The 12,270-nt window shown below is 36.7% G+C and overlaps 2 pseudogenes; both read right to left on the bottom strand.

Moving 5' to 3' along the window:
- Positions 1-902: 902 nt before the first annotated feature.
- Positions 903-1,887, bottom strand: LOC141520314 (RAD51-associated protein 1-like; annotated as a pseudogene).
- Positions 1,888-7,957: 6,070 nt separating this feature from the next.
- LOC141522862 (galactose mutarotase pseudogene) lies at positions 7,958-11,645 on the bottom strand (annotated as a pseudogene).
- Between the last annotated feature and the right edge of the window lie 625 nt (positions 11,646-12,270).

Genomic DNA, 12,270 nt, shown 5'->3' with positions numbered 1-12,270 from the left:
ACAGTAATCCCAAAATCCTTAGCCTAATTAGAATATTCCCTGCCCCCCCCCTTTCTTCAAATAGAGTAAGCTGAATAACTTTTATAGAGGGACAATCTTTTCTGGGGGCAGTTGATCTATTCTTAAATCTTTATATGTCCCATAATTTTCTGTAATAACCAACATTATCAGAATCTATACTGATAAACTTCTGGAGCTCTAATGTTACCATATCATTCTGGAAAAAAATTTTAACTATTTAGTTTCCCCTATACTGGCATATCTTTTTTTCCCCCACTATTTTCATATTTACTCATTTTTTCTCTAGAAGGAAGTTTGTCAGTTTTGAAGTTTCATAATTGTTAGGAAAATTTATTTATTCACAATTGTAATTTGATCTGCAAGTCACAATACAGCAACCATTTAAAAATATAAAATTTACTTATTTTTATTAGAAAAATATTTTACTTATTAAAACATGAAACATCCTTACAATAAAATGTATGATTTAGCTTAATTAGCTTTTACAAGATAAGCATTACCTGAGGATAGGGAAGTATAATTGCAACTTCACTTTCCCACTAATCTCTAAGGACTAGTTGACATAAATTAGGTTAAGCCATAACTGATTGTAAATATACCACGGTTAACTACATGTATCATACATTTAATACTTCCAAAAGTGACATAACCTGACTTGTTATTCCAAATTAAATGTGTTCTTTAGAAAGAAATGAATTAGAAGGCAATTCTTTACAAACTTTTCTTCAGAATCATGAATAGACTAGCAGCATACTTAAGTTTTTAGGACTTAAGATTTTCTGTATCAAATTGAAAAGAACTGTATTTAGATTACCCTTTTCAAATATGAACATTCTTTCAAAAGTAGAATTTGTTTATCATCTATCTCTTTTTCACCATTTTCAAGTACTACTGGCAGCTTGGTGAAGAGGTTTAACTGGGGCATATCTGGACAGGCCAAGTCGGAGACTATGACTGGGAGATTTGACAGAAACTCCTCCAAGATGATTACTGTTGCTACTTCCTGATGAGGCTGGTGGGACCCATCTGGGCTTCTGAGATTCACCTAAAGGACTGAGTGTTTGTAATGGATTCCTAACAAGCTTTGAAGACAGACAAGGTTCTTTTGGTGCTGGTTTTTACTCAAGCGTGGATTGAGAGATCACTGGTTTTGCTAAACTGTTAGAAGATTTAGAGGGTTTCTTCTCTTACTTTTTCACTGGGGTTTTGATCTTAGCATTTCTCTTTTTATTTTCTTTGGCTTTACTTTTCCTTGTAGTAAAATCTTCATCATCTTCCCCCTCACTTTCACTGAAATCAGAATTACTTTCACTTGTAAAGTCTGGTTCAGAGTCAGCAATATCACCTTCAATAGTCTCTCTCAGTGACTTCCTCTGTTGTATCATAACTTTGGATGAGGCTTTTCTTGGTCTATGACCAGCATGATAATCAGTTTCCTCAGTAATTTTATTTAAATTGAAGCAAACTCCATCTATACTGCAATTTGAGAGGTAAGGAGAAATATTCACTTTTTCAGATTCATCAGAATCACATTTTTCAACATCTTGAGATTTCTGCATAGCAGTGGTGGTTACAGAAGTTTCCTTCACTGATAATGCTAGTGCAACTTCTAAATCTCTCTTATAAAGCTTGTCATCCAAGGCAATCCTTTTATGAGGTGTATTCACTTGGAGTGGAGATAATTCTTTATGGCTATTTTTTGATTTTGACTTCTCTTGTTTTTCTTGTGTTTGTCTCCTTTGTTATTTTTGATTTTTTGTTTGAAGTTGCAGTCCGAGGAGCAAAATCATCATCATCATCATCATAGTCTGAGTCCAAAGATTGTGAGTAATTGACTGGTTTCTTATTCCGCATGGGCCTGGGCATGGTGGCAGGCTGGCTGGGGTTTGGCAGGCAGCCGGGGAGCCTGAGCTTCAAGAAACCAGACACAGCCCAGAGTGAACAACGGTTCCCGCTGAAGATTAAGAGTGTGGAAGCCCTGCCCACCCCAGAAATCCTATACTGGCATATCTTGGTAACCACATTATATACTTTAGGATTAACATGACTCTCTTGTCTTTCTGAAATTTATTTTCTAACAACTCTTTTACAAATTAAAATAGCATTTCTTTCTATGATGTCTTTGTTTACGTATTTTGTAATATTCACTATCTCTTTCCTGTTTCTTTAACTTCAAAATAAGGTCCCCCTTTTTAACACTTATTTTACTAATTTTTCCTGAAGCAACTCTTTCTTAGTCCTTTTTCTAAAAGAGGGTGGGAGGAAAACACTCTGGCACAGAGAACTGGGAAGAGAAGGGAACATAAACAGGGAAGGGGGGGGCTTCTTATAATCGTAGACTAACAGGGTGAGTAGTTTGGCCTCAGTCAATTTAACATCATAATCCATTCCTTTTTAATCAAAATAAAAATCCCTCCTTTAAGGGCTCAAGAGACAACCCAGGAGTGGGGGGGGGGGGCTCATATTATCCATTATAACACAGGCAGAAAGCAGGTTCAAAGGAAGAGCCAGTGAGAGCTAGATGAATACTGCCTAGAAATCCAAAATAACAAAATGAGGCAACCCAAGGAACTCTTTAGGGGAACTCACTGACTCCCCCCTTTTCCCCCATTTAACAAATCACACAAGTAAATAGACAATCTAAACACACAAAGACAGAGGAGGCACAAACACAGATCACACAAACACAACAGAATTTTCCAAACTGACAATTTTAACATATATCAACAAACACAGGCCAATGGGCAAATTCCTGATGTTTCAGGAATGCCATGAGGGGTGATTTCAGCCTCATGTCTGACAATCTCTCCCTCCCAAAGGCAGACCAAATGTGTTACTTCTGCTATATCTTTATTTCCCCATAAAAGACAACAATACTTGACCATTTTCTACTTTTCCCTTTATATTTTAGTCTTATTTACCTGATTTACCATGGGGGAAAGCTTAGGACAAGGCCCTTCCCATTTAAATATTGACAGAGACCTCTCAGGATCAAGTGCCTTTAAATCCAAGTCTTTTTTGCCCAAACTGGAAGGGGTCATCCCCACCTTCACTCACCCAAATGGACCCTCCAGGAATCTAGTGCCTTCAGATTCCAAAATCTAGGCTTACCCTCTTTTGGGGCCTTTTTGCACAAAAAATTGCCAACTGTTTTTTGTCCTCACTGGCTGGTCAAGTTCTTGCTGCAGATTTGCTCTTCCTACCAAGTCTCTCTGCTTTGAGTCACTTGCACAGAGGGGACACCAAGGCTTCCCAGAAAATGGCAAGCTGCCAAATTTGGGCAGGGGTGCCTTTTTGCCAAGTCCTGAGAGGCTGAGGTTCCCCAATGGACATGCAATCCAGAACAAGCCTCCAAACTGTGTGGGAAAAATGCCACTTAAATAAATTTAGGAGATCTCTCAAGGTATGAAGAGAAAGGTTTATTCATTTCTCAAGGAATGGGCCCCAGTCAATTAGAGAGCCTGAAGCAAAGGCAAAAGACCCAGGAGTCATTTTTATTTTACACAATCCCCCACCACTGACCCATTCTCATTAGTTAAGAATGTGGCCTTTAAAATCTAAACTCAAGCTCATTGAAAAAATCCAAACAGATACATATGTCTCCTTCCTGAAAACTCAGTAGAAAACGAACAAAAGTCAATTTGCCCTTCACATTCTGGTTCTAATAACATTCACTAGTATCTCACAAGTTGTTTGTCAGGGGAAGAGGAGCACAAGAGACACAGTTCTAATCTATAATATTCTATTGAAGAAATCTCAGATTTTATCCCACTCAATATGGTGAAGGGGAAGCTCCATGATACACAGTTACAAAAAGGAGATGGGACAATTTTACCAATTAGTGAAGGTCAGTTACCATTCTGCCTCTAACTCCCCACACAAAATTCAGACAACTGAAAAGTGACGATCACTGGAAGTTCTTTCTGAAGTCTCTGACATTACCCTGAGTTCTTTGAACCCATGCTGCAAGCTTATAGTCCATTATACATTTCATATGGATTTTCTATATATTTTCTTCTAATTGTGGTTTTCTTCGACAAACCACTCTGGGATCTTTGCCAAGAAAAAGTCCAAATGAGGTCATGAAGAGTCAGACACAAACTGCAACAACAGAACAACAACAACAACAACAAAAACAAAAATGAATCAAGTATTATTCTAAAGACTGAGTCTTCCAAGAAAGGTAAAAAAAATTGTCATCAAGAGGAGCTCACAGTCTGATAGGTAAATAATATGTGTAGATGAATCATATACAGGGTAAATTTGAAATAATAAATTGAGGGAAGGCTCTAGAATGAAAAGAGATCAAGAAACTTTTGTAGAAGGTTTGATAGTAAGAAATCAGGGAAACCAGGAGGTAAAGATGAGAGAATTCTATGCATGGAGGATATCCAGAGAAAATGCTCAGAATTGAAATATAGAATGTCTTATGAGAGAAATAACAAGGGGAATGGTGGTACTAGATCCAAGAGTAAGTGGGGAGCTGTAAGAATTAAGAAGAGTGGAAAAGTAAGGAAGCAGATCATGAAGGGCTTTGAACATCAAATAGAATTTTATATTTAATCCTGAAACTGATGAAGAGTCACTGGAATTTATAAAGTAAAATTTATGCTTTAGGAAGATCAATTTGATATCTGAGTTGATGATAAACAAGAATGGGAAAAGGAAACATGGCATAGAGAGACTAACCAGTAGGCTTTTTGCAAAAGTGAGTGAAAAATGGAATAGGGTGGTGAGAACCTTGTGTCAAGAAAATCAACTTGCAGGCTATTGAAATAATCCAGGTGTGAGTTGTACTCTGGTTTCACCAGAGTGATAGAAGTGTCAGCAGAGAGAAGGGATTGGAGGGTATGTTCCATAGAAGAAAAACAAGACTGTACAGTATTTCTTTGTTTGGTTAGTTGCCATGACTAAAGAAGTTATCACCTTCTGATCAATGGTTCTGCAACGAGCTCAACTAGTCCTTAAAAAGCAGATATAATCTCTTGCCAGGGCAGACTTGGTAAAACTTTGCAGTTTTCGTTCTACAAATACCTTCAATAACCCAGCCTTATCTCAATAGCATGTTGAAGCATTAAAGGATTTTGTTGACATTATATAAATAGCATTACCACTAAATTCTAAGAACTTTATTATTTTCTGTACTTTTCTGTCCAATAGTATGGGTAATAAACTATTCAGATATTATTGGGTAAAGAAATCTTGGAATATAATCATAAATTCAAGTTATGAGAAAAAGCTAGATGTGGTTGTAAAAAGTTAGATAGGAAAAGTTGGTTGGGAAATTAGAATTAAGGTGGTTTATACCTGATTTAAAAAAAAAAGCTTAGCCAAAATGCAAAAGTGTCAGCAATATTTATCGTTATAGTGGCAATAATATGTGAGGCCAGAAGTTCATATTGCAAGCTGTCTGGAGCTGAACGATATTTTCATTTTCACTGATGTTATTGTGTGTCATGTAGAGGTTAACACTGTAATGCTTGAATTGAATACTCAATATTATCAGTAATATTTGAAAATTCATAATGTTTTATTGAAGTTATTTGCTGTTTTATGTGATTTTAAAAAGTATGTGCTGATTATATATGAGAGGATATGTATGGATAAGGGGATAGTATGAGTAAAGAGCAGGCCTCAGAGTCAGGAAAAATTGGGTTTAAATTCTGCTGGTGACAAATAATAGTAATATCACCCTGGGCAAATCATTTAACCTCTCAATGCCCCAGGCAACTAAGACTAATTTTGAGGAGCATTCACTGAATTGCATTGGTTGAGGGAGTTTCCTAACTGGATGTTTCCCATATCAATGAATTAATAGCTACAGAAACAAAATTTCCTAGAACATTCAAGTTAGAAGGGAGGATAGAACTGTGGGATTTGTGGAAGAGAGCTTGAAGATCATTTGGTCCAAATCCCTTGTTTAATAGATGAGGAACTAGAGGTTAGAACATACATGTGTTTAAACTAAATTATGTCTTTCATGATTGTCAGTTCATTGTGGCATTTCATCTAGATTGAGGGACAACTTTCTTTCAATAGAACACTTACTAGAAGTTCACTTCATAGAAACCTTTCCAGGACTCATATAGTTTAATCAAAAAGACACAGTTCAAATTTTTTCTAAACTAGGCAAATTATAATCTTAAAATCCAGGTACTTTTTTAAAATTGTTTTTTATTTTTGCTAAATAGTTTTTCACATTCAGTGGTTTGAATGATATCGAACATGCTATATAATTTGGTCATTTTTAGTTGTGTCCATTTGGAGTTTTTTTGGGGAAACACACTGGAGTGGTTTGCCATTGTCTTTTCTGGTCCATATTACAGATGAGCAAACAGGGATAAGTGACTTGCCCAGAGACAGACAGTTGCTAAGTGACTGTGGCCAGATTTGTACTCAGGAAAAGAAGTCTTTCTGATTCCAGGTGCAGCCTTCTATCCACTGGCCACCTAGCTGTCATGCTACATCATTTTATACATAAAATACCTCCTATCCCAGCCATTGAAATAACTTAAATGTGAACTATTTTATCACTTTTTTAGTACTTTTATTTCTCTTTCAAAAGTAATTGAATCCCTGGTCCCAAACCAGCCATTTCAAAGTCTTGACTTCTTTCTCCCTGTTTTGATCTTGCAATGTATATGAAGCATATTTATGGGTATTCAAAGTATTTTTTGCCCCTGGTTTTGCATACAAAGAACATTTGCTTTAAGGGAAAAGCTTCAAGGAAAGACAAAAGTATTTTTTAATCTTACTTTTTAGTGCAAGGAAAAAAAATGCCAGAATGAGACTGCATCCTCTCAGGATATGAGTTTGCTGAGAAAATAAGAAGCGGGATCAAGACTTAAAATCACAGACCTCTCTTTTTTTCCTGAGGCAATTTTATTTTTGACACAATTTTTTTTTAAATAAGAGAAAGTGGTAGCAGTAATATTTTAGAAGGATATGGTAAATATATGCTTTTGATCAAATTGAGAGTATTCTCATTGATTTGCTTACAGGGCATGGGTTATTGGTTTTTTTTTACAATGTGCTGAATTTTTTAAAAATTCAAAATAGACATGAGTATATAACAAAATCATCTGGTATTTCTGCTATTTTAAATATCATTAACACAATACAAATAATGACAATTCTGTTGTTCCTGAAATTAAGATTTCTGACATCCAGACTTTCAGGTAGTATCTAATATTCTAGTATACTCCCAACAAGTCATTTCCATTAAGTTTTTAGTTTAGTGAACTTCATTTATACTAATGTGGACTCTAGATAATTTCAAGTTTTGGTGGCCTTAGGAGGTTAGGTTAAAACAATCCCATCACATTAAAGGCAGATAATATGACGTACAAGTACCTCATGTCTTTTATTCAGATCTCTTTGCTATTGGAAGCAATTTTTATAAAGATCAAGTGGGGAAAAGATTAAAACAGCCAGAAAAAGAATCAGAAACTCTTTATCTGTAATTCCACAAGTAATGCCCTTAGGCATAGGGAAACAAGAAGGAAAAAAAGAGAGGGGAAAGGTAAAGGAGAAGAAAAAGGAAAAGAAAGAAATGGTGATGAGACAATTCCTTGGCTGTCCTTGCCCCTCAGAGTACTAATGACCTCAGTAACTTCTACCTAGTCTAGGGGGAGAGATTTTGGACTCTAGTGAATGATGTTCCTTATTATTTCTTGCTGTCTTCATTAGCACAGGGAAGAAAGCTGACTTCTGAGCATAGCTTGGTATTAATTATTATAGAAGATCACCAGTATTTAAAAATATGATTAATTAATCTAGGATCTATTACTTCAGCCCCGTTGATTATTTTTTTGGCTTCTTGATTTATACCCCCCCCTTTTATCTAGGGTAAACTTAGAACCTTGGTCATCAAGGAGTCATTAGATAAATTTCCATTGTTTGTGCTCTTCATCTGGTGGGGCCAATGTGAAACTCCTTAAGCCACAGAAAAATTGAACCAAGTATTGTGATTATACTCTTCACCTGGATGGAGCAGCACATGAGGAAAATGTGGCTTGTTGACTGCATCTGGCCAGTTTGGGGTCTCAAGGAAAAAGCCTTAGTGTTTGGGGTACACAGCACCCCCTTTCCCTTCAGTGTTCCATACAGAAAAATGGCTGTGTAAAACTGAACCTCGGTTGGGTTGTGTAAACTTCTAGCTTCCATCCAGTGGGGGGATGATAGACCCTTGCACAAAAATGCTTCTCTTGTGTAACCTTCAGAAAGAAGTTGTGGTAAAACCCATTAATCTGGAATTTCTTTATGTGTCTTCCAAGTTCCACTGGCTTCCTCAGGTTAAATGCAGTCCCCTGCACAGGTTCCACTTTTCCAGTAGTTATTAGGTTATCATTAACAGATAAATAAGCTTCAACATCTATACAGACTTTGTGATCGTATATATTCGGACAACTGTGGCCTGCAAGGTTAAAATACAGGTGGTTGGTCAGACTGACTGGTGTGGTGCTGCTGGTCTGGGCTTTGTAATTCACTATCAACTGCCCCCCATCAAGTGTGTATGTGACCCAAACTTTCAACTCACTGGGGTAGCTTTCCTTGCCATCTGGACTGATCGGGGAAAACTGAATGCCATTCGGTAGCACCTGAGTGGTCCAAAGGACCTTCCAGCTCAGCAAAGATCAGCACCACATCTGAGAAGTTCCCATCCCTGTCCTTTATCTCCAGGGCGGTGATGGTGCAGCCCAGGGAGATGATGCCCACCCTCAGCTGCTCTGACTGTAGTTTGATTGATGTAGACTGTAGAACTTCTCCACAGTCCCTGCTCAATGGGGAGGTCCCCAAACACACTCCTGATGACCAAAGCCAGAGACGGATGGGGAAGCCGCAGGACAGGGACTATGGGTTATTGTTAATTCTTGATCTGTTTCAATGCTCTCTGATCAACTGATGGGACCCATGGAATTTATTATGATTGGCTGCCTGAAAAATCAGCTACTCCTCAGAGCCTATAAGGAAGCTGATCATATTCTTTGGAGTGCTTAGCTCTTGAGGAAATATGCTTTTGTCTTTTTATTTCTTCCTTCTCCCAAAATACAGAAATGGGTAAGGGAGGATATTTTCCCTCCCCTCTTCCCTATCATCACAAGGAGTAGAACTTTATAGCAGAAGCACATAGTTTTGGGATTCATGTGTTTGTATTAGGCTTGAGAGAGAAGGTCAATGGTACTGTTCCTTAGCCCCAGCCTCCTCTATAGAGAAAGAAAGGTTTTGAATTTGCTAGTCTGCATGATTCTGGAATTTTACCCTTAAGCAGAGAAGGAAGATTTTTTTTTAACCATCAGCTGCCTTGAGGGAAACTTTAGCTTTTAGATTTTCTCTGTTTGAGATTTAGAATTCTGGAATTTATAGAAAGAGAAGTTTTCTAATGAATTCCATCTTTTGGAAGAGGAAGACAGTTTCCTTGCTTCCTGAACAGCATCCTACTTAGAGAGCAAAGTCAATGAGTTAATCATGAAATATAGGTCTGATAAGAAGGAGTTCAATTTGTTCAGCTAGCTTGAAGGCACATTTACTTTTGGTAACATAGAATGAGGAGACTTATGGGGAAAAGATACTCACTGGAATGATAGTTTAGTTAGCAATCAGTTATTATTAAGCTTTTATTATTTGCCAGGCATTGTGGTAAGCAGTGAAAACACAAAAGCAATCAGAAAGAAAAATAGTGCCTACCCTCAAGAGGCTTATATACTAATGGAAAGAGAAAAAACAAAAAAATGAAGTTGAAAAGGTGTAAGTAAGAAAGGATCTGTAGGGTTGTGGTAGAAAAGTGAATCAGGAATAGAGCCTAGAGAAAAATAAAGATTTGATTGGCTAGGACATTTTCCTTGAAAATGAAGATTCTGGGAAGAACCAGCCAATCAGAGGAAGGAGATGCAGAAATGAAGTACACTCCTAGCATGAGAAATCCCAGTCACCCAAATGCCTGAGGAGATTTCTGGGGTGTGAAAGAACAATTCTAGACAGTCAGAAGGATTTTCATTATAGCAACCATAATTTCAGCCAGATGACATAGTAGATGGTGTTGAACCTGGATTCAGAAAGACCTGAGTCCTAATCTGGTTTCAGGGTCATCCTACCTATGTTATCCTAGATGAGTCACTTTTCCCTGCATTTGTATCAATTTCCTCATCCGTAGAATGAGGACAATAATGGTAAAATTAAAATGAAACCATTTAGCATTTAGCATAGTGCCTGACTTATTACTATTATTACTGCAATGGGGAGCTGATGAACTGTTTAAATATTCTATGCTTCTATTTTGTTCATTAACTCCTTTCCTCAGCATCTTAAACATTTCCTTGGGGGTAGGGAGGTAAGACAGTCCTTTAACAGTAATATTAATTTTTCAAATTTCTTCAAGATATGCTTTATATATAAAGGGTTTAGATTTAGAGGATTTGGAGACCTACTGCACACATTTGTGATATTCTTGGCATAGCTGTATTTTAGTTTTTGTTTGTTTGTTTTTGCAAAGCAGTGGGATTAAGTGACTTGCCCAAGATCACACTTATGTAATTACAAGTGGCTGTGATCGGATTTGAACTCAGGTCTTCGCGACTCCAGGATCAGTGCTCTATCTACCATACCACCTAGCTGCCTCTATATTTTAGTTTATTTTGGAATCTTTTGAAAATTATTTTGGGTGGGAGCAATGAGTCAAAGGAAGAGAAATTGAAACTTTCTGAACATGCTCCTGGGATGATACCTAATTCACAGAAACCAACAGACCCCCACAAAGCTACAAATTTTACACAATCTACTTGAAATAAGTCCTAAAGCAAATGCAGAACTTCTGTGAGCAGATTGTTCAGATTTTAATTTTTCTGCAGTAAATTTTATTTTCCAATTATTGTTGAGGTTAGCAATTTTTCACTTATGGAAGTCCTCTTAAAGTTTGAAGAGCTCTTTTAAATTAAACACATCATTTTCAAATTAAAATTCAACAAGCAAATGTTAATCAGCTAATATATATATATATATATAATATATATATATATATATATATATATATATATATATATATATATATATATAGTGCTCTTTGTTAGGTATTGGTGGAGATAAAAGTTTGGATAAAATACAGACTATGCTGTACCAAGACATGACTAATGTTAATAGGAGAAAAAATTATTGCAGGATATGCAAAGTGCCCTTTGTCTGAGTGGTGATATGATCTGTCACTTTACCTGGTATAGAGAGGAGGGAATAAGAGGTGAATATAGAAGAGGGAAACCAAATTTTCCATTTCCTCTTGAGTCTAGTCTATAGTTTCATTTTTGTTGTAGAAGTATAAATTTCAAGATAAGATATGACCATATTTAAAGTATAAAAATGTTTTCTAAAGTTAAATAGGAAGGGTTTTTTTAGTCTGTCTGACAATAAATATTTATTAAGTGCTTACTATCTGCCAGGCACTGTCGTCTTTACCTTTAAGCAGAGGAAGGTACCCAGGTATTGAAATATGATGGAAAAGTTCAATCTGATGAGAAATGAAGGTATGACTACTTAGATGCTCTCTTTAAATGCTAGTTCTGTAAAAACCCATCCAATCAGGGACAGGAGTCATAAAAGTACTTACACGATGTGAGCTTTAGGGCTGACATCATGTTTCAGGATGAAGAAGTTTCTGGGGTCATGGTGGAGAAAGTAAAAATTGTGGCCTGGTGAAACATTTCTCTTTTGTATACCATTAACCACCTCTATCAACATAGTTAATTTTCAGCTGATTGCAATATGGAAAAAGAATATAGAATTATTTAAATGGAAAGACATTAAAATTCATGAATTTCATCTCTTTATTTTCAGATAACAAATCTAGCATAGAGAAACATTCTTTGGGTGTCTTGTCCAAGGTACTATGGAGTATCTCAAAAGAGTCAAATTATTATAGGACTCCTAACTCCCCATCTAGTAACTGTTTTTACTCTTTCCTACTCCATTTTGCTCCATTCCATTCATCACACTGAGCCAAAAGAATATGTAGCTCAATATTAGGTGAATATTGTTGTTTGTTCTTCAGTTGTGAAGAAGACTATGACATCAGGGAGGTGATGCCATAACAAGCACATGAATTGGATTTGAGTGAGGTGGTGCTCTGCTAAGTCACCAGTCTCACTTTCTCCTGAGTCATCTGGGTCCAGTGGTCTAGAAATAAATCAGGACAACTGGAAATGGCCCTGGATGGGAGGCAATCAGACTTGCCCAAGGTCATATAGCTAGAAAATGTAAAGT

This window comes from Macrotis lagotis, chromosome 4 (assembly GCF_037893015.1).
Source record: "Macrotis lagotis isolate mMagLag1 chromosome 4, bilby.v1.9.chrom.fasta, whole genome shotgun sequence".
Taxonomy (NCBI): domain Eukaryota; kingdom Metazoa; phylum Chordata; class Mammalia; order Peramelemorphia; family Peramelidae; genus Macrotis; species Macrotis lagotis.
The sequence above is the reverse complement of the archived record's forward strand: the minus strand, read 5'-3'. Positions and strand labels throughout refer to the sequence as shown.